We start from the raw sequence: 19,697 nt of genomic DNA, 5'->3' as shown, positions 1-19,697 counted from the left end.
TTAGAAGTAGCTAAAGACAAAGGAAAAAATTTAGGGTATGATTGGGGAAGCATTTTTCTATTTGAAAGTTACACATTTATTAAAGTTTTTGAGTACCCTCAACCACCACATATCCTCCCTAGATTTCTTCCAAAAAAGTTAGGGATTGTTGAATTCTTTTGGCAGTTGATATCAACAAATAGGGAGTATTTGAGTAGAAATGTCAAAAAGGGGACATTCTTATGTAGATGTTCTAAGATTAGGGATTTTGAAATTGGTAAAAATGCAATTGAAGAAACTAATACATTTCTTAGAGATTATAAATTGCCAACTGCCCCTGCATGAACATATGATCCTTTTTGATGTTGTTAGGATTTCTTTAAAACATATGAGGGGATACAACTTGCCATTAAGAAAGAGATTATAGGAAGAGGATGTGATTGTAGATTATTTGGATGATAATGTGTGTAAAGATAGAACAATAAAATGGAGAGACATATTGGGTTTTGAAGAAGAAATGAGGAGAATTGACCCATCTTTTAAGGGTTTTTGTCACGAAGAAGGCTATTGGCCTAGGTTTGATAAGTGCATTAAATTTTTTGATGAGATTATAGCCCAAGTCCCAGAGGAGATAAAAAACAAAGTCAATCCTAAATTTCCTAAACCTAATATTGTAGTGGAAGTAAGTGATGATGAAGAACAACTTGAAAGCTCAACCTGGGCTCAATAGAGTAGAAAGAAACAAAAAGTGGTTGAGATTCCTCAAAAGGCAAGAGAGAAAGCCTTACAAATTATGCTGAGTAGTAGCCAATACTTTAATTATGCAAGACAACATTTCTTGATGGCATAGGCAACTGAAGATGAGAAGAAAGCAAAGAATTTGGAGTTGAAGGCTAGAATGATAGATGTCAAGATAATAGAGGCTAGATAATTTATGAAGGATGAAAACTTTATAAAAATACTAGAGTTTGAAAGCTTCTTGCTAAAAATAAAACAAAATGAATTTTCATTGCAATTAAAACCAGGTGACTCCAATGAAAAAGTAGCATAGATGATTAAAAGGCTATAGGAGTATGATCCTGAGAGTGAGAAGTTAACTGTTAATGAGGCAAGAGAACTGACAAAAAGAAGTGGTATGATTATCTTTCTAGGATGGGAAATTAACTCTTCATTCTTGTTGGACCAAATGAGGAGACAAGAAAAAATTGATTATTTTGAAGATATGAATCAATAGGGAGAATTGAGAGGGTCTGGGTACAAATTTGATGCTCAGATAATGGCAATATGGAGCTTGGTTTGAGAAAATGAAAAGCCAACCCTCATGGAAATAAAAGATTCCCCTAGTGGGAATATAATATTTTGGAGTGTTCATTCCATTTCAAGTAGTCAAATTTATGGGTTGATGACTTCAACAACATTGCTAGGAAAGAAGAAAATTGATGTGTTGGAGGAACAATTATATGGAACCTATGAGAGATATGTGGATATAAGGAGACATTATGAAGAGGAAATGAAAAAGACATATGTCTTAGAGTAGAGGAATCTCCTGTAGGAAAATGAAATAGGAACATTGAAAAATACTGCTAGGCCTGATACTGAAGTTGAAGGCAAGGGTATGAAAATAGAGGATTATGCACTAGATGCAAGGGATGTGATTGGCTAGTCTATAGATACTGATGAGGAAAAATTAGAAGCAAGTAAAGAAATATAAATTATAACTATGAAGAAATTTTTGATTAATAAGATAAATTCTTTTAAAAAATCTTCACAAAATGTACATAATAGCTACATTATCTTGCAAGGATTTGAATATCAATGTTCTAAGGCAATTTTATTATTATCTCCCTTATTCACAACATAGAGCCCATACACATAGCTTTTTTGAAAATATTGTACTCATGTTGACACAGAAGAAAGAGTTGCCAAAGGGGGTAATTATCTCTATAAGAAAATTGATTCACAAAGTTAAGGAGTTAAATGGTTTCTTTTTAGGGAAATTAGAATTGATCCAAAATAAAATGAAATAAATTACCACAGGGACTCCTAATTCTATGCCCAATATTTCTGATGAAAGTGGAAATGTACGAGACTAGCAGAAATGGTCATCTTCCTTTGATGACATATTAAAACACGTTAGATTTATTGCATACTATAACAATGAAGTAGATGTTATGGTAGTGTATGATAAGTTTGATGTTTGTATAAGTTGGAGTTAGAAATGGGAAAGGTAATTGCAAAGGTCAAGGTCATCATAGATGCAAAATGGAATAAGTGCCTTGAAGAATTGAACATGATTAGAGATGCCACTTAGCTAGATGTTGAAACTGATATTGCCATCTAGGAGGTCATAGCTGGCATAAAGGCCTTACCATCCAAAGATAGTGATTAAGTAGTTGAAATCATAACTACAAGGAAGAAGAGATAAAATAGAGAAAAGACAATGATTATGATAGGTTGTTAAAGTGCACAAATGTTTATCTTGGAAACACCAAAAGAAAATTCGCCACCTACTAGTTTTTGAACTATTTTCTATTTTCTATCTAAGTACAAGGAATGTTTGTGAAGAGAAAATATCTGAATTATCTTTGTACTTTACTTTTGAATAAAATTTTGATAAGTGTCCTCCCATTTGTAGCTTGTTGCAATCCTTTTCTATTAAAGGATTTCCAAGATGTGGAGTGGAGGTTTGATTTCTGCTTACTTTTGGTGCTTATGCTATTAATAGTTGGTCCAGATTTTATGTCAAAGAAGTGTTGTTTTAAATTTTGTTTTTGAGAATATAATGGATATTAAATGACAAATTTGTTAAGTTTCAAGTTACATTCTAAGTTTTGTATCATGTATGTGTAATTTTATCAAGAAGATTAATATAAAAGGATTTTTTTGAATATTCATGTCTATAAATTATGTCTCCATTTTCATATATTTGTCACCTTGAGGCTAAATGAGCAAGGTTCAGTTTAGTTTAATGCAACTTGGATAGGTTATATGTCAATTCATTGTTGCTTTTGATTCAAGCAATTAAGTAAATGCTTCTATGAATTGATAGGGTTTCTAAGTATGTGGGAGGGATGTCATAAGAATGGGATTTAGGGTTAACAACTGATAAATTTAGTTGCAAGTCAATTGAATAGATAATTTTTTTACTAGTATGACTCTGTGAAACAATGGATAAGGCACTGGTTATCAATTAAGATACAAATTGGAACAATCATTTGGTTGCATAATTCACATTTAAATCAAATCAATTATCTAAAATGTTACATGCTGGGCATTCACTTATTGTGATAACTTTTGGAATAGATAATTTTTTTACTAGTATGACTCTGTGAAACAATGGATAAGGAACTGGTTATCAATTAAGATACAAATTGGAACAATCATTTGGTTGCATAATTCACATTTAAATCAAATCAATTATCTAAAATGTTACATGCTGGGCATTCACTTATTGTGATAACTTTTGAGCTTATGGTTGGCTATTGTAAATCAATAGTCAATTTCAATTTTAAGAAGATATTAGACCACTTTCTACTATAAGGGATGAATAATGAGTAATGAAATTTCTGTAAATGATAAAATCCCTAGGTGTGCCCAACTTGGCTTTATAGAGCCTAAAGTGTAGAAAGCCCTTATGCTTTGTTAAGTCGGTCTAGATCTGAATAGGTTTTTTGCTAAATATGGGAAATAGCTAACCCCTAGGCATATGCTTTTATTTTGTATCCTAGTGCTATTTTAAGGCCTATAGTTTTAAAACACCAACAATGAGGATGAAAACCATGGTGGGGATAAAATACCCACTAGCCTTTTACTATAGATAAAAAGTTACCCGGTTAAGAGCTACAACTTGTTCCTTTTGAGAACACATGCTACAAAGAATGTTAGTAACCTATTAGGATAACAATCAACCTGTTAGGGCTGCCTAGTTATAGGATTTAGCACTCTTTTTGGGAGGCACCTTGTTAAACAATTTAACATATCTTACTACTAGAGAATACTTGGTCAAGATCTTACAAAATGATTATAGTTATTAGAAAGTAATCAAATGTGATCTACAATATATAGCACTTTCTTGCTTGATAGATCTCCAATGTATACCTTTTGAGATGTCATGATCTCCCCATGCCTCTTGGGTGCACTTAGTGATATCATTTTGTATTACTCTACTTATCTTGTACCTATTTATCTTTTCTATAGTGCTCTCTTATGCTTCTGGTTAGATGTATCCTTTTGTCATCAATCTTCTTCTTAACAACTTTAGTTCTTCAATCTAGTCGTCATGCTAACTGGCTTGCTGTGGTTTTCTCTATTTTTCTCTTCTTTATAATCTTTCACCATATGGCATACACCATCTCTCTATCACTTGTCCTCTCTGTATTTTTTTAACACACCTCTCTTTTTGAATGTATTAAGTCTCCTCCTTTTTATGGGTGTTAAAACCCTACAATATTATCTTGCTCAATCCAATATATTCAAATTTTGAATTTGAATTGCTAAGTGGTTCATGAGAAACCCATGACACCTATGATGTAGGGTCTAGATTGGTGATGCAGTCTGTCTACTCTGGATCTCATCTCAATTTATTTATCCTTTTTATGCTCCATCATTCAAGTTAGAATATAGAATAAATTTGAATTTTTTCCATACTTGATGTAGCGAGAATTTGAGGGTACCCCTACCAGATGTAATTTGGATCCTTGAAAATAACCACATAGTGGAAAACATAATACAAGATATACAAAGAAAGATATGATACCAATCCTCAACACTTTATTCATAAAATAACTATTTACATTCAATGTGCCTGACTATAAGGCCTTCCAAGTTAGGGCCAAATACAAAAGCAATTACAACAATAGTTCTACAAGATCCCTCAAGATCCAACTCAATCCTAATCCTAGCTAATCTAGATCCACACTCTGGTAGAAAACCCCGAGGCAGTTTCAGCTTATGCTCACATGCCCACCAAGTAATCTCCTAGTTTGCCAAGCCTCAACTACTAGCCCTTCTCAAAATTTTATCCTACACTTCATCCTCTTCTCCAAGCTAGATGATCATCAATCTCTCAATCTCCTTTGAATGAATGAATGCCTAAAGACTCCACAAGACCCCCTACTTATACCCAATTAAGCCACAGGTCTGTCTAGCCCAATATAATTTAAAATTAACCCTTACATTAAATGCCAATGCAAGCCACAAGTTGATTGAAACACAAATAAAATACCTATAATAAATTCCAGGCACCATAGAAGCCAAGACCAAATCGAGTGTCAGAAACTATCACTGAGGATTAACATTTCACCAAGTATAATTGAGCTCCATTTCATTGACTGAACTAACTTGGGCAATACTACTGCCGAGTCCTAGTGCAAACTCAGCCACAATATACTCCAAGTTCCTTCTTCACATACTGAGTCCCTTTACTAACCGATCCACTCGTGTAACACTATTGACAAGATACTAGTGTAAACTAAGCTTACATTATCTGCCAAGTGCATTGAGCATTGTCAAATGTCTTCATTAACCAAATACCAACTCTTCACTGACCGAGTCCTCCAAATTCAAAGCCATAATAACCCAACATGCAAGATTGCTAGCCAACCAAGGATGCTCTTGAATCAATACCTATTCTACCATGTCATGGTGATGACTCCTTATGCTAGTTATGATAGCCTCTACCTTGTCTTATTCTACTGTGAGGAAGGGTGAAGATATCTATCAGTGCATATGAGATGATGTAGCTCTTTGAATAATTTCTAATCAATGACAACATGTTCATGCAAACTATACTTCATTATACTAATGTGAGTGGTTGGGTCAACAATAAGCTAGGGTTACTTCCCCTATCCAAGATTCACTAAGTGGAGATGCATGTTGTATCAATTCATGGATGATCAAATATATCTTTGTGGATTCGATGCAAGATTTCATTATTTAGGTATATTTCTTGAATATCTGTAAGTAATTGTAATGAAACTAATGTAAAAAGTAAATGCAAGGTACAAGGTATTACTACAAGGTTTTATAAGTTTTACATTGGAACTTATATTTACCTTTGAAATTTTTTCCAAAGGGGGAGAAGATGACTAAAATTAGGGTTTTTACTAGGGTTGGTGTCAATTTAAAGCTTTTCTAAAGGTCATTTTTAGGAGTTTGTGTGCATAATTAGTTGTTTATAGCTTCATTCAAGTCAAACTTAGTATTATTTTATCTACATGCATAGGCAAAGAGATGCTCTTGGGAGATTATTCCTTAGAATGACCCATTTGAAATAGAATAATTTTTTTACCCTGACCAAGAAGACCAACACCTTGAAGGCCAAGAAGAAGACCAACCCCTTGAAGAGGACCAAGCTATTGTAGAAGAGACATCATTTGAAAATCCTTTTGTAACTTACATTGTAAACCTTCCTTCATCATCATTTGATGAGTCAATAGGCTTGAATAAAATTTTTGTTGCTCCTGTATATTAGGATAATACTTTAGCCATTGTCATTTATCAACAAAGAAATCCACCGCCACCATCTAGAATGGCACAACCAACCTTTCCATTTCCCATACCGGACCTCCAAGATAACAATAATCTAAAAAATATTCCTATGTCTGCAGTTCCCAAGTTCTATGGCTTAATTATTAAAGACCCTGAAAGCTTTCTCTTTGAATTTGACATCCTCTATAGAGGGTATGACTATACAACTAATACCCATAGGCTGAAATTATTTCCATCTACTCTAAAAAAGGTAGCTCTAAGATGGCTCATGGGCTTAGGAGCTAATGCTATAGTAGATTGGGATAGAATAAAGAACTTGTTTCTTTCCAAATACAAAGATTATTGTAGAAGAATTACGGGAGGAGATGATATATTCAAGATGTAGTAGAAATAAGATGAAACTCTTGAAGACTATGTTTCAAGATTCCTCTATAATTTGTAAAGGAACACTAAACATCAGCTAAATGAGTCATCTCAAAAGTGTCTTTTCTTAAGAGGTGTGGACAAAACATGTGTACAAGCCTTGGACCTCATGGATGGAGGATACATCACACAAAGAACATGGGAGGATATCAAAAGGTACTATAGGAATTACTCAAGAGCTAATGTAAAGAAAGGAAGAGGAATTTATTCTAATTCCTTGAAGACTGGGGGAGCTAGTGTGTCGAAATTGGATCTTTCAAATTTTTTGTCTGACTTCAGGAAAGACATTATTAACAATGTTGCAACCCATTTGGATACAATGCAAGCTAGAAGGAAACATGAAGAAGGTTATTCTATGTTAGTTGAGTTTTGCCCTCATTGTTGAGAGAAGAAGAGGAATTACAAGTGTAATATGGTTGCTAGTTTGGAAACTCAACCACATCAGATGCCAATGGAGTTCAAAGAAATTGATGAAAATGGAGATATATTGTACATTTCTCAAAGAAGACCATGGGCTCAGAGACAAGGTATGCCTCAAGATCCTCTCCAACATTTTGGGAATTTTAATCATAAATGGAAAATTTCTAATGGAGTTCAAAGAAATTGATGAGAATGGAGATATATTGTACATTTCTCAAAGAAGACCATGGGGTCAAAGACAAGGTATGCCTCAAGATCCTCTCCAAAATTTTGGGAATTTTAATCATCAATGGTAAATGGTACCCTCCTTGACCTACTCAATATCAACCCATGTGGAATGAACAACCTTGGAAAAAACCTCTACTTGACCAATGGTAACAACCACATTGGAAAGCCCCTCCACAACATCAAAATTGGAAACAACCCAACCAAAATTGGCAAGCTATAATCCAATCAATGGAAAGCCCCACAAAATAATTGGAAATAGTCATCTCAATGGTGGCCTAATCAATAGTATAATTCCATGCAACAACCTTAGCAACAAGCCTTAATGCCACCTCCTCCTATAGCCAATACCAATCTACCCAGACAAACATAGTTACCTTCTTAGTCAACACCAAATCCGAATAACAAGCCTGCTCAAAATCAATTGTAATCTTCCAATGATACTTAGATTCAAACCTATTCAATCAATGATATACACCTTAGTTTTGGAACTACTCTTTCAAATCCTAAACGTCTAGTAATAATTCAGGTTACTTCTAAGGATGCCTCGAATGAAGAATCCCTTCCTATTCCACCATATTTTCCTATAGCCAAGTCATTGCTATTTCCACAAAGACATTCTCACCCATCAATCCCTCTTGAGAATCCTATTGTTGGAGAATTACTAACTCAATTGAAATAAATTTTAGTCAAAATACCATTGCTAGATTCCCTTAAGGAAGTCTCAGCATATACTAAAGCCATAAAAGAAGCCAGCATAAAACAACTTGGTAGGAAGTGCCAAGACCCAAAAATGTCCATGTTATGGGCCAGTTGTCCAACCTCATGTTGAATAAATCTATAACCCCAAAATATTCTAATCTAGGAAGGCTAGTTGTCACAGTACATATTAATAGAATGTAGGTACATAATTCTTTAATAAAATTAGGAGCATCTATTAATGGCATGAATAGGGAGGCAATTCTTCACCTTAATATCATTAGTATTAGAGAAACTCCTATCACACTTCAGCTTGCTAATAGTTCTACAGTCAAATTTGATGACATGATCGAGGATATCATAGTTACTTTGAATTCTTGGGAATATCTAGTGGATTTTGTCATTTTATCACCTAAAGCAACTTTAGGAGGTTATCTTATTATCCTAGGAAGACCTTATTTAGCCACAAAAAATGATTGTATTGCTTTCCATTTTATAAAAATGACCATATTTAATGGTTCCACTACTAAGAATTTGGCCTTATATTCTCCTTCTAAACCACTTTTGCAAGATAATCAAGTTGTGTGGCCTAATTTAGGGGATGATGAACCTAAGGTAAATTTATTAAGTTAACTCATGATTATTGATAGAAATCACTTTATAACTCCTCAAAATGATGATGATATCCTCACAACCATCTTGTGCAGAGAATATGGTGAAGATTTTGCTCTGTGTATTGACTAGAATTGTTCATTAGAGATAATTCTTCCTCCTAAAGCTATATCTAATTTTCTTGCAACCACTAGTTACCTTGTTACCTCATGAAATTAATTCTTTAAAATTCAATGAGTTAGATATGGTTGATAAATTCACTAGAGTTGAAGTGAGCCCAAGCAAGGAGCTTAATATTAGTAAGAGTCTTACTTTTGATAACTTGGAAAGTACACTTAAGCTACTATAGGAAAACCAAAAAGCATTTTCTTGGGACTACACAAACATGAAAGGACTAGACCCAAAACTCTGTACTCACATAATTTACATCACACTTGAATGTAAGCCTGTCAGACGGCCCCAACGAAGAGTAAATCCCACATTATGTGATATTGTGAAAATTGAACTACAAAAACTTCTAAATGTTGGGTTCATCGATCCTATTTATGATAGTCAATGGGTCTCACCTTTGGCAATTATGCCTAAAAAGAGGGGTAAATGGTGAGTATGTGTAGATTATAGGGAGCTTAATACAAAAACTAAAAAAGATCACTTTCCCCTACCTTTCATTGATTGAGTTGTTGACAATTTGGTTGGGAAAAAGTATTTCTCCTTCTTGGATGGATTCAATGGGTATAACCAGATTCAAATAGCACCAGAAGATTAGGAAAAGACAACTTTCACCTGCCCATGGGGAATATTTTCTTATTTAGTATTACCCTTTGGATTGTGTAATAGCATTGTTACCTTTCAATGAGTTGTGATAAGTATTTTCTCTGACATGTCTATTGACTATATGGAAATCTATATGGATGATTTCACTATTTAAGGATCTAATTTTGAAGAAGCTAAATCTAATTTGGAATTTTTTTTAAGAGATGTGAGGAATACAACCTTTCATTGAATAGTGATTTTTTTATATGATAATGGAGGAAGGATTTGTGTTAGGCCACTACATTTCTTCAAATAACATCCAATTTGATCCCCAGAAGAGAGAAGTAATTAGCACCCTACCTATGCCTAAAAAAAAAGATGCTAGAAGCTTTTTAGGCCATGTTGGTTACTATTGAATATTCATAAAATATTTCATCCAAATAGAAGCTCTACTATATAATCTACTAAATAAGGACTTTGAATTTTTGTGGGATTCAAAATGTGACAAATCATTTCAACAACTCAAAGATGTCCCAACTAAATCACCTCTACTCAGAGGTCCCAATTGGAATATTCTGTTTCATATTCATATTTATGCTTTAGATTATGCTATAGTTGTTGTGTTAGGTAAAAAGGAAGGGACAATAGAACATGCTATCTATTATATCAATAAAAGTCTACAAGGAGAAGAATTGAACTAGACAGTCATATACAAAGAGTTGTTAGTTGTGATTTATGCTCTTAAAAAGTTCAAATATCATATCATTGGCTAAGAGAACTTTATGCACACTAATCATGCTACCATCAAGTATTTCATAAACAAACCTGCCATATTAGGAAGACTAGCTCGTTGGTTATTTCTTATGCAGGAATTTGATATAAAAGTAATAGATAAACTAGCAAGGGCTACTGTAGTGGTTGATTTTATTTCATGGTTATAGGTACCTAATGATCCTATAGTCATTGATGATAACTTCCAAGATGAACATTTGTTCTCTTTAATTAAATACAATCCATGGTATGCTGATATTGCTAATTATTTCACTACAGGGAAAACTCCAACTCATTTCTCTCCTAATGATAGAAAATTTCTAGCTAAAAAGAGTTTCATTTTTTCTTTAGTAACTGGTTGCATGTTTTATATTAGACTTGATCAAATTATACATAGATATCTCAAAGAAGATGCAACTTGTGATATTCTGTTGGTCTGCCATGATGAACCATGTGGGGGAAATTTTGCAACTAAAAGGACGACATTCAAGATCCTGACAAGTGGATATTATTAGCCAACCCTTTATGAGGATGCAACAAAATGTACAAAGAAATGTGATAGATGTCAACGTATGGGAAGACCAACAAAATTAGATGAAATTCCCTTGTAGCCACAAGTAGTTGTTACACCATTTGATAAATATGGAATAGATTTTGTTGGACCAATAGACCCTCCATCAAAAGGAAAATCTTATATTTTGGTATGTATTGATTGTGTTACTAAATGAACTAAAGAAAAACCTATGAAACATGCTACAAATAATAATATTGTATAATTACTATATGAAGTCATTTGTAAAAGATTTGGTGTCCCTAGAGAAATAGTGATTGATCAAGGTGCCCAATTCATATCAAATCTCATTATTGCACTCTTGCATGAGTATACAATTCACCATGATAATGTTGGAAACAATTGACTAATTGTGTATTGTCTTTCATGTTACAACAAAATATCATATCATTTCCATTCGATGTTTGCTGCGCTCACTCGGACATTGAAGACAATTTTTTGTGTCTGCCGAGCATTCTAGAGTTTGCCTAACTCAAAAGTCAGTGTTTATCAAGTTCACTCGGGCGACAAAGGAAAGTCTACAGAAGTTGAGTGTTAACCTAGCTCACTCAATTAATGAAGGAAATGTTGGATGGAACTAGTGTTAACAGAGTTCACACAATTACCAAAGGAACTTTGTGAATATGCAATGTTAACCAAGTTTAATTGGTTAACACAAGAAAATTGCTTTGAGTTAGTATCTACCAAGTAGGGTTGGCTAATAAAGGATTTTATTGTTTTGGCATATTGAGTACAATTGAATTGTTCATTGGTTCTAGCTGACTGAGAAGATGAATATTAATTATTCTAAGTTTTATTCAAGACGACTTGAAAATGTGTAAGATATAAATATAAGGTCAAGTTGAGGATTGAATGTGTGGAACATAATTCAATTAGGAAGGATCAAGTGTACAAGCTAGAATTGAGATCTGCAATAAAAAATTTAGTTGCATTGGAAATCAGGTCATCTCATTGTTACCTTCTAACCATTTTAGGAGTGATCTAAATCTCTTAATAAAGTTGGCTTAACAGATATTTGTAAATCCTCTAACAAGGTGGCATTTCTATTGAAGCGTCTAAAGACCTCTAAAAAGGCCACTCCTAATAGGGTGATTAAATCCTCTAACAGGGTCACACCTAATAGTGTTTTTTGTAACCTTTAACATGGTTGGCTCATCACAAGGCTCACTTCAAAAGAGTGAAAATCAATAACTAGTTGCAATTGGTGGTTTTTCCCAAATTGGGTTTCCACATTAAATCTTGGTGTCAATTGTGTTCATGCTATTTCTTTTATGTGTATTCAACTAAGTTAAAGTACAATTAACCATAGATAATATCTTAATATTTTCACATTAAGCATTTGTCAAGTTATTTTAGTGTTTACCGAGTTACAAAATTTTGCTTGTGTTTGCCAAGTTTCACTAGAGTTCAAGTTTCACAGAGTTTGATTTATATTGACATCTAAGGGATTTGGGATTTATTTTTGTGGTAACTAATTAACCCCTCCCCTCTTAGTTACTCCTCTTATATTTCCAATAGGTAAATATTCTCCTTACCATCCTCAAGCTAATGGACAAGGTGAGATAACAAATAGAGAATTAGAAGCCATTTTGACAAAGATTGTTCAACTACATAAGAAAGATAGGGCATCCGAGCTTCTAGAAGCATTATGGGCATATAGAAAAATATGGAACACAACAATAGGGTTTACTCCATTTGAATTAGTCTATGTGAAAATAGCTATGATGTCAATTGAGTTTGAGTACAAAACACTCAACACTGCATTGGAACTCAACATTAATCTCCATGATGCTCAACAAGTATGCATCCTACAGCTGAATAAACGTGACAAGTTTCAAAAATCTACCTTGCATAATACTAAGTTAATTCAAAAACAATGAAAGAACAACATTACATATTTATTAAGGATAAGTAATTCACTGTGGTTGATTGGGCACTAATTTATGATTATAGGTATCAACACAATTCGAAAAAAATTCAAACCCGATGGTTACGACCATATGAAATAGAATCAATGTATGATAATGGTGCAGTATAGTTGGCAACAATAGATCCTATTTGATTCAAACTTCTGGTCAATGGTCATTGACTCAAAATCTACAATAAATTGTAGACTAGAGAAGATATCTTGTAGTAGTTCAATTTTGTGGATTCTCCTACAACAATGGCACTTGAGTCTTCCATTCAATGTGCCCCATTTCTTTGACTCCGATCAAAGTTCATAATAAATCATCACTTTCTTCATAATAAATACATTTCAATTTCTTTCTCTTTCACCCATCCATCTCATTTTGGCTCCAACAAACATGTATGCACTGATAACATATTTACACACCCTATAACAAAGGTTAGTACCATGCATTTTCCTATCCTTATTTATTTCCTTTAATTTCATGAATTTACATTTTTTACTGATTCAATTCTTTGCTCAAAATGCATGGTGGGACCCATGCCTTTATTTATGTTGGGAGAAGGGGGGATTGTGTGTTAAGTTTATTTTTCACACATAAAACCTCATTATCATGTGACAAGTAGTATGTTGTACTTTGAATAATTATTTGAAGATATGTGATATCATAACCTTTAAATTTATCAAGATGATGTGACGCTTGCCTTCCTTTTGGAAAGTACACACATAAAACTACATTTATGGAATGAAACAAGGTTGGAAGGTAAGTTTAATGATGACATGACATTATTTTATGGCATGTTGTTATATTGCTTACAGTTTTCTCAAAAGCTTTTTTTTTAAAGATTTTTTTTTAAATATTTGTTGCTACCTTAAAACATGCTATACAACTCTTGAAAATTGTCTTTCTATACCTGCATTTTTTTTTGGGAAAAAGAGGGGTAAAAATTTATTCAATCAAAGACCAAGAACAAAGCAAAGGCCCAAGGCCCAATGGAACCCTACAAACTCCTATCCTCTAGACTTTCTATACCTACATTTGTTCTTTGAGTGTAGAAGCATATATTTTGATGTTTTGCTGGTATAGCCATTGGGGGTGATTTGATACACCGTAAGCCTACAATTCATAGCCTTATTCTCTAAGACAATGATTATTGTCCACTATTTGAAAATTTTGGTTGACTCTAGTATTTTCAAAAGCTTACAGCTTGGAATGATGATTTTTTTTTTTCAATTCATGAATTTGTTGAGCAATGGGATAGCCATAGTTAAAGGGTTCAGGGTTGAATACAATAAGGAGATAATCATTGAAGTCTTAGGGCTACCACTAGAAGGAGATTTTTTTTACAAAGACATGGACCCATGTACGATAAGGGCTCAATTCACTTACACTCAGATAGGCCATTGGAAGTAGATAGGAAGCAAGGAACATGAAGGATTTATGTGCAGGAACCCTATACTCAGTGTGCTCTTTATATCATGAAGTAGATTAAATGTGAGGGATGATATTAGTGGTTACATGGGGTTCATTTCAAGCTTCACAACTATTTGAGGCATGATAATAGACCTGTCAACCTTCCACACTTTTGTTTCACTCTAAAGAAACAAGTCATCTATGTGTAAGAAGGTAAGGCTAACTCAGTCTCAAATGATTTCTTCATTAAATTGATAGCAGAGTGGGCTTTAGGTTAGACTTCTACTATTTCATGGGATGATTTCCTGTTCATGGATGATTTTTTTCCAACATTGGGGGGACCTTTGGGTTTAGGTGTAGGAAGAAGGGTTACTACAACAACTAGTACTATAAAAAATGTAGAACAAAATATATCTGATGAGCCCTCAGGTAGCCTTAAGTCATCTAGGAAGAAAAATAAGAAAATAGTGGAGAAATCACTATCTATCTTTGAAAAGAGAAAGTGGAAGGAAAAAATTATTAAAGAAAACCCCACTTCACCTCAATCTCAAGCTAGTGTAAAAATTAGGTCTTCTATACATAGGGTTGAAAGTGAACTAGTTTAGGAACAAGAAGAAGTTAGCTCAGATCACATATAAGAATCAAGGGATGTCCATGATAAAACTATCACTCCCTCACCCTTTTTCAAGAGAAAGATAATTTAGAAAGAGACTCTTGTAGTGTATGCTAAGGGAGAATCTTCAAAGAAAAGGAAGAAGGTTTGTAAACCTTCTGTTGAAAGATCTGTGAGGAGAAGTGAGTGGATTTCTAAGAATTATGTTTCAATAGATACCCCTATTGATAAAATTTCTCAAAAAAGTGTTCCTAAAGATAATGAAGGAATTTTTGAACATGATAACTTAGAAGAATTGAAAAAAGATTCAAGAAATAAGCCACAAAATTCTAGCTAGGCTCATGAGGATGTTGTTTATATTAGGGATGACAGTAGTGATGTGTTGATCTCTAAGCCTAAGTTTCCTATTAGTGTCTAACACTTAGTCATTTCCAAGGTAGTATTGGACAGTCATCACTATGATCAAGCCATCCAAAGAAGGCTGAGCTACAAAGTACTTGTTTATTTGTCAACACATGCCAAGCAAGTCAAATATTGCCAAGCACCCCAATTGAGATCGAGAAAGTATATAAGTCGAGTAACATAGTTGACACCAAGAAAGTAGAAAGTTAGTTATTGCCATGTGAATAGAATATATTGAGGCCATTGACAACATGAATGTTAGTTATGACCAAGCATTAGAACATTCAAGTACCAAGTAAACCAGTACTAACATATGTAGGATTAAAAATGGTATGCAAAACCCTAAACCTAAGTTTACTAGTAACTACCTTAATTGCAAGAAGAAAGGACACCGAGCACATGAGTGCAAAATAAAGAAAATTGATGCATCCACTACACCTAGATTTGAAGGACATTATTAGTACTATAAGAAATATGGACATAGAGCTCATGAGTGAAAATCTAAGGAAAATTCTAACTAGACACTTGAAAAGAAAACACATGCACCTAAGAAAGGTAACTCTTACAATTGGGATTATAACACATGGTATAATTGTCATTATTGCGAAGAGTATGGGCACATTCCAAAGAATTGCATAAAGACACATTTCAGAGGTAACTATAGGAAATGGTTGAATGGAAACCTAGTTTGTTTCAGTTGTCTTAAGGTTGAACATGTTAGTAAGAAATACAAGACCTAACCAGAAACACCAAACAATGGAAATAAAAAAGGGAAGGGAAAGTTGAGGAAAAGAAAAAATGGAAAGAGATAGTGGAAGGTGGAAGTAGTGGAGAGAGAAAAGCTAAGATCACAAAATCCAATGGATCAGGTGATCACACCTCATCTAATTGAGAAAAAGAAGGTATGTGAGGGACTATATACTTAATGAAATATCATACATCAAATATTAACAAGTAAATGGTTAAAATTCCATATTAGCATGAATCAAGACACATTAGGAAAAATTTGAGAGAAGTATTGGGAAATGAAATATGTTTTACTATCAACTATTGAGCATTATTAATTCAACCTTTACTAATGAAGCATTGCAATATGGAATGAAAACTTACATCGACTAAGCTGATGAAGTGACCAAGTGAATTGGTATTAACTAAGCAAGGTGATAGTGATTGAGTATTTGAATAGAGGCATGAAAGGGTAAGACAATTTTTGTGCACCTATTGAAGTACAAATACATTTGTTGTAGAGCTAATTGGAAAAAATTGATGGTATATATCAAATTTGGGTTTTTTTTTTCAGTTTACTAAGTGAATTCGAGAGCACAAGTGATTCAAAGATGATTAAGGAAAATTTAGCAACAAAGCAAGTGAATCACAGTGTGCCATTGGAAATTTGATATAATTTAATAAGTAAAACTTTTATTATCGAGCTAGTTGTTTTTTGAGGTTGTCAAAGAAAATTTTGTTTCAGAACCCTAGTTGAAATGCCATCATCTACAACTGCGACTGAAACGCTAAAGGAGAGCAATGCACAAATTGTGAGGAGCAATTAGTGTCCCCCACTTGATTTTAGGGATTCTTCAAATTTTGAAGCAATAAAAGATGAAATTGGCACTTTTTCATCAATTCCACCAAAGGTTCTAATAATTCAAGATGTATGAACTTGTTATATGTGCAAAATCAAAGAATTCAGAAATTTTGAGCTAAGAGCAGTTTATGAGAAGTTGAGTGATAATGGAGTACTAAAAGATGAGTATAAGATTGTTGCCAAGAAAGGGCTTTCCCATGCCCTAGGTTTTTCAAAAGTCTTCAAATTAGAGTGGATAAAAATTGTGTTGAGCCATATTCATGATATGAAGGTGGGCCAATTAAGATCAACAAGGCCATCATACGTCGAGTAATGGGATACCCTTGTAGACATTTAAAATCATCCCAAACACTATATTAATTTATTTAATATTTCCCTTGACATTGTAATTGGTTATTATTAATTAATTATATTTTTCATATTGATGCAATACGAATTTGGATGTACCCCAAAACAAGGTGATCTAGAAACCAACACACAAACACACAATGAAAAATGAACAAGAGGAATGAGATTTAGATCAAGAGAGACAATATTTCTTATATTCAAATCAAGAAGATTACATACAACATGCCCACTGTATGACCTTCTAGGTTATGATCATTACAAAGAAGAATACATCTTTGAAAGAAGAACAAATCTGCATAATCAAATGTGAACTTCTTTCTCCAAGCTAGTCAATGCTAAGAGTCCTCAACTAAAATAACTTCTTCATGACTCTCTATATTTCCTTGCTTCAACAATAATATTGCTTAATACTCTACCAAAGACCCCTTTAAATACTTGCATGACCACAAGTCCACCTGATGCAAATTACCAACTAAATAAACCCTTACATTAAATGCATAACCAAACCACAAGTCAACTCTAAAAAAAATTAAATACCCATCATGAAATTAAATACACGCAAAGTCAACCCAAATTGGAACCAAACATAAAAAACTTTGTTAAAGAAGGACCAAGATAAAGAATGACACTTGACACATAAATGACCACTCAACACCAACAAGATCACTTGACATATGAAGGAACCCTGGGCCAATACTGGATAACTCAGCAAACACTACAACTCAACAAACATTGGAACTTGACAATCAATGGCTACTGACCAACTCAATAAATGAAAGATCGCTTGGTCAACATTGGTAAAATAAATGGGATAACATGCTAACTAGTATGTTAACACGACATCAAAAGACTTCAACTTGGTCAATATTGAATATTTATTGGCACTCTGTAATGTCTATAACTTGGCAACAACCAACATAATCAATAAGATAACATGAAAAACATGATGTTCTTGCATCAGACTATGAGGGTAAATAGAAAAGATCTTAGATGCTCCTACATCATAATCCCTAGATAAATAGAAAAATGTGTCCCACATTTTGCTTCCAAAATAAAATTTTGCACTCAGCTTCATCTTCACCAAAGGTTTCCTCTCCATCAAAGAAAAGAGATCAAATTTGAAAATCAACCATCTTTGCTTCATCCATTCAAAAATAAGAATCTCCTCCAACCAATCAACATACTCATGAGAATAAATTGAAAATCATAATGTTCCACTAGTAATCGTTGCAACTTATCATCAAAATCATCCATAATATCATCCACATACATGAAAACTAGATCATCAACAATATCCAAACCATAAACCCCATCAACAACAACATATGAACTCAAATCCATAATATTAGCAGAATATAAATCTATAACATAGAAGTCCTCTACCAAATCAACAGTAAATGAATCCATATTAGGAACATGTAACAATAACCCTATGCCATCCATACTCATAACAATATATATATACTCATTCCTCCAGCAACATGTAGATTAGAAACATCATCAAAATCCACATCAGTAGTAACATCCATATCCTTCAGTATCTCAATAGTAACATATAAGTTCAGATCCATATCAACAACACCAATGTCATGTAAATCCACATCAATAACATCTTTGAAAACCTCAACCATATTACCAAAAAGTAAATCCATCTTCTTACCACAAGCAACATCCATATCAATAACATCCATAACAAAATTAACATGTAACTCTAGACCAACAATGACAACAACAGATAAGTCCTTAATCAAATCCATTTCAACATTAACATTATCCTAAATAATAACAACATCCAATTCCTTACCAACATAAGTGAAACTCTCCTCTTCAACAATCTCATTTCACACAACAAGACACTCTACAATTTCCATGTTAGATGTATCCATCTACTCATGAAAACTAAAAGATACTTCACCCATTTCAACAAAATCATCATGCACATCCATGATTTGTCTTCTTCTCTTCATAATATTTCTATCCAGCCAAACAACCTTCTTTCTAATCCTTAGATGCCAACTCAAATCATACTCTTCTAGATCATCAATCCTTTCATGTAATTCATCCCAAAAAGAATCATATTCATTGTTCTCAACATCATCAAGATGTCTTCTATGGTCTTGCGCTAAGTCAATAGCTTCTACTCTAGCTGTAATTTTCCTCAACATGTCAAATAATTCTAGATTTGTATCTCTCCTTTCATGAACCATCTTTCTAAAAATAATGATTGAACAATGAGTCCTCTGCAAGTACAGGCCAAATCCACAGATTTTCCACCTTACATCAAATTCACCAACGAGCTAGGAATTCTAAAATCAAAATCTTCTCAAATAAAATTCACCCAACCAAGGTCTTGGTATAAACTACCTCATACTTCGGTGATCTGCCTGCACACTCAAGAACAACTGAGCTCTGATACCATCTAATGCAATACAAATTCAGATGTACCCCAAAATGAGGTGATCCATAAACCAACACACAAAC

Source organism: Cupressus sempervirens, chromosome 11, assembly GCF_028749045.1.
Source record: "Cupressus sempervirens isolate cs-2001-9-10 chromosome 11, ASM2874904v1, whole genome shotgun sequence".
Lineage (NCBI taxonomy): Eukaryota > Viridiplantae > Streptophyta > Pinopsida > Cupressales > Cupressaceae > Cupressus > Cupressus sempervirens.
This window is presented reverse-complemented; position numbering follows the sequence as displayed.